Genomic DNA, 4,617 nt, shown 5'->3' with positions numbered 1-4,617 from the left:
GAAAATCAAATACCCAGGCCTGCCCTGTAGGAAGATACAGGATCTGAATTTACCCTGAAGTCTGTAGGAATCCCAGTCCGGGGACTTAGTGACAAAAACCAGCCCCTGGATGTTACTTCCGTTTCTCAAACAGAAGCAATCGCACAACTGCTCCTTCACAGTGTAGGGTTAATGAGAAGCCTTTTTTTTTATGCTAAAGAGTAGCTCAGAGTATATTGCTCTTGAACAACATGGGTTTGAACTGTGCAGGTCCACTTACATACAGATACTTTTTGATAAATACAGTACAGTATTGTAAAAGTATTTTCTCTTCCTTAGGATTTTTATTTAGTCAGTCCATTTAATTGGAGGCTTTCCACAAACTATACACGACGTTTCTAACCGTCACAATTCAGTGAAATACAAAACAACCTTACAGATTATGGGAAGAGAAGGCAACACCACTGGTGAGGGCTTCCAATCCTGGTTTGTCTATGGGTGGGGGCCAGGGAAGTTTTCTTTTTAAACTGAGCCCCTCATTTCAATGTACAAAGGAATTACTCTGATTGATATTAAATTGTATTGAAAACTAAGTGGACCAAAAAACAACTACTACTCTCTGTTGGTATGGAAATGGGAAGAAAGAAAGAGTCCTTCGAAGTAGGAAGGGAGTTGGGGGAAGGTTCTGGGGTTCACGCTGCTCCATTTTTGCCTTCGGTGGTCTCAAGGTGGTCCAATTTTTCTTCTCTTCATTTCCCTTTGCGTATGCCTGGAAGTTCACCAGCTGTCCACACGACCATCTTCACTTTCCTCTAAGTGTTTCTGCCACTCCCTCTTTCACTTGGCTTTTTTTTCAGCTTCTCTCTCTTCCCTGTGTCACTTTCTTTCATGCACCTTTCTGACTTATCTCTCTTTGCTTGTAATTTCCAGCTCAGCAGAGTTTCACAGTCTGTTTATATGCTGCTTGTTGGAACAGCTCAGGATCCTCCTCCTCCACATTTGTAGGTTTCCTTCCTCCTTTAATTGCTTGTTTCACTCTCTCACCGCATGTTCTATATATTCTTTTTTCCTGCTTGAATTATATCCAGGGTCCTCTTCTTTGTTCCTGATCCAGGAGTAACTTGTAAACTTTGTCCACAGCTTCAAAAGCCTGTTGTGCTATCAGGATCACCTGAATTTTTGTCAGGATGCATCAATATGGATAACTGTCAAAACGTCTGTTTTTTATTCCCTCATCTGTCACTTCAGGATGGATCTGAAGAGCCTCAAATCAATTCAGATTGAAGTAGGAAGAACCAAGACAGGTCAATCTTTCAATCTGAGTTTTGGTTGTTAGAACTGAATCTCTCCATTTGTTTCACCTCATCGTAGAGGGTCATAAATGCGTCCTACATGCTCCCTCCACCTGCTGACGTTCTGCTCTTTGCTGGAGCCACCATTTCTCCTTCTTGATTACATTTGCTTTCCTCCAGCTTACTTTTTTGGAAGAACACAGTGTATAATACATACAACATAGAAAATATGTATTCATAGACTGTTTATGTTATCAGCGTTTCTGATCAACAATTGGCATTAGTAACCAGCAGGTAATTGAGCCTTACAAGAATGGGAAATAATAGAGCTAGAAATGAAAGAATAAGCAAGTCAAAGTAATTTAAAAGATTTTTAAAATTAGGAACCATGATGAAGCAATAGAGCCTTATGGGAAAAGGTACAGATGTGATAAATAACAAAATTGAAGCCCTAGAAACAAAGAACAAAGGCACTGCAAGTAAGGTCTCACTGGATAAGTTAAAGAAAAGATTCAGCACAGCAGAGGAAAAAGTTAGTGAGCCCAAACTCAGATCTGCAGAAATCACACAGAATGTGGCATGGAGAAACAAGAAAATGAAAGAATTAACCAAGCAAGATGGAAGATAAGAGGAGATGCCCAATGTAACCTAATAAAACTTCCACAGGAGAGGCTCAAAGAGGTGGTATTCACAGAAAAAGTGATGAAGGATATTCCAGAATGCAAGACATGAATCTTCAGATTGAAGATGTACACCAAGTTCTGAAGAAGGTAAATAAAAATAAGTTTTTTAAAAATATTATTTCTATTTAAGGTTTTGTGTGTTCAGATCTTTCCTTCCAATCCTTCTGTCTGGGTTTAATTTCCATTTCATTTAAATGTTCATTTTGATAGGATGAAAGAATTAAATAAAAATATCAGAATATACATTAATAAAATAAAAATAAAAATATATAGAAGGAAATGACAGTAATAAATGATAAAAATAATGAAATATTTCTGTTTTAAGAGCTCATTTTCTGGGGGCTATTGTTATAGAATTGGTTACTGCTTGCTTCCTGTGACAAACAGGCTACTTCTCCATGTGCAGATCAGAAATCCGCTTCTGGGGTGATTTCACTCTCAGGAGACTGTCTATGCAGTCAGTAAAGCCTTCCAAAAGAGACAGACCAGCACAGGGAGGAGCCTGTGGGAAGAGGAGGGAGACCCACCAAATGCCAGAAACTTGACACCCAACAAACACAGACTAAGAGTGACATCCAGTGGCCAGACGGCCCGCATAACACACAGGATGATTCCCGGGACCTCCGCACCCTGGCTGCTGCGCGTGGCCAGGTTGTCTGTGAGGTTTTCCTCTCACTGATGTGTTTCAGGGAGGTCTGTGATCTAGAGAGTGCTGTGGCGAGGGTGCGATGAGCCAGTTCCCCTCTCACCTCTTCTGCCACCTATCCCTGCCTTCTGCCTCACTTTCCCCTTCCCTACCCAAAGCGCCATCTCTGGTGATGGGGTCCCACAGGTGACCAACCAGGTAGAGAGGTCAACAGAAGACAACTAGAGAAATAAGGAGAATTTTTCATGCCACCACTTCAACACAGGGGGTGATGTTCTTTGTGGAAGAGTGTATCCCCGACAACTAAGCCATCTAGGATGTGATAAATTAATTTAGTGACACTGACTTCTTGAAATTCAGGGAGAGGGTATAAGATATTGGAGTGCCAGCATAGACAATCCACCTCATCACAAGAAGATTCCAACAAAATGAGACCTGATTATATCCACTTCATTTCTGCAAACAATGCTGTGGGTATGTGTCTAAACTCTCTAGCAACAGCCAACTTGGAGATTACACTAAAGTAACACTGGCCAAGATGCAAAAGCCCATAAGAAAATGACAAAATCTGACACCTGTCCCATCATGAATTAAAATGGACTCTCAGAAGTCGCCACCAATAACAACCACAACAATAAGAACTAGCACAAATTGATCATACACATACACTGTGCCAAGCACCATCCTAAGTGCCTTATGTGTATTAGCTCATTTAAATTCATGACAATCCTATTAGGCAACTACTATATTATACACATTTTACAGTTGAGAAAACTGAGGAATATAAAGAGAAAGTCGTGTGTCCAAAGTCGCAGAGCTGGTGAACTAATAAAAACACATGATGTTCTCACATCATCCCCAAATGCCTTTTCAGGCAATCTAAACCTTGGAGAATGTAGACAATTCTAGGCAAAAACGTGAAGGAGGGTATAAAAAGTTGTGGGAAAGATAGATGAAGACTTGGCAGTCAAATGTTCAATGTATGTTTGGCAGATAATATGGAGTCCATATGATCTATGGCCAAAAAAAATTATGGAATGCAGTAGAATGAGTCATGACGATGGGGGCGGAGAATGGCAGCCAGATTGTGCTGCGTGTGGTACGTCAAGCCGAAGAGATCGAAATTAACCTTGTAGGCAGTGATGAGTGATGGAACATTTATAAACAAGTAAATGTCATAGTCAGAATTAATGTCCTTACAAAGTTGTGTTTGGTTGTGGTGTCTAGACCATGTAGATGAAGTCTGCGTTTGAGCATGGGTCATATTCTTCCACAAACTTAGTCTGTCTCAGTAAATGTACTATGGGCGTGAGAAAAAAAAATCTATTCTACAGTGATAGCATATAGTGTTCTCTAGATATCAATTACATTCGTTTTCAGGTGATCTTTAGTTTTACTGACTTTTTGTGTTCTTTCAGTTATGTGTGATTTTTTTTTGTTTTTTTAATTGCAGAGGGTGTTAAGAGCCCCAAGTGTGATCGTAAATTTCTATTTCTTCCTTTGTCTCAGTTGCTTTTTTGTATATTTTAAGGATCTATTATTATTCAGCACCCGCATTAATGATTGTCTGTCTTTTGGGTACTACAGGCCTCTAGCCTTCTTGTGCTTGCAGTTTACAGGGTATATTTTCCAATCCATTTGTTTTGAACCTTTTATGTTTAAAATGTATATCTTGTGAATATGATTCATTAGGTCTCACTTTTTTTTACCCAGTTCTGACAATCACTCCCCACTAATTAGAGTGTTATTTTACAGGCTTCTAGACCCTATGGTTTGTGATGAGAAATCAAACATCTTTAGGATTGATATTTTGTAAAGAAAGAGTATTCGGGACTCTTGTTAAATATGTCAAGACAGACTCCGTTTGAGAAGGGGCTATTACAGTGGGTTTGCAGGAAGGGAGAGAGATCAAGTTTAACTCCAAATACAAGAAAAAGTGAAGATTTGTAGCCAAGGAGCAGGGCAAGAGGAAGTAAATGGAAAATCACTAAAACAAAACATCAGGAATCCGAGGATT

The 4,617-nt window shown here is 39.6% G+C and overlaps 1 pseudogene; it reads right to left on the bottom strand.

Moving 5' to 3' along the window:
• Window positions 1–568: 568 nt before the first annotated feature.
• Window positions 569–1,418, bottom strand: LOC115293519 (annotated as a pseudogene).
• Between the last annotated feature and the right edge of the window lie 3,199 nt (window positions 1,419–4,617).

The sequence above is a fragment of the Suricata suricatta genome, chromosome 6 (genome assembly GCF_006229205.1).
Source record: "Suricata suricatta isolate VVHF042 chromosome 6, meerkat_22Aug2017_6uvM2_HiC, whole genome shotgun sequence".
NCBI lineage: Eukaryota > Metazoa > Chordata > Mammalia > Carnivora > Herpestidae > Suricata > Suricata suricatta.
The sequence above is the reverse complement of the archived record's forward strand: the minus strand, read 5'-3'. Positions and strand labels throughout refer to the sequence as shown.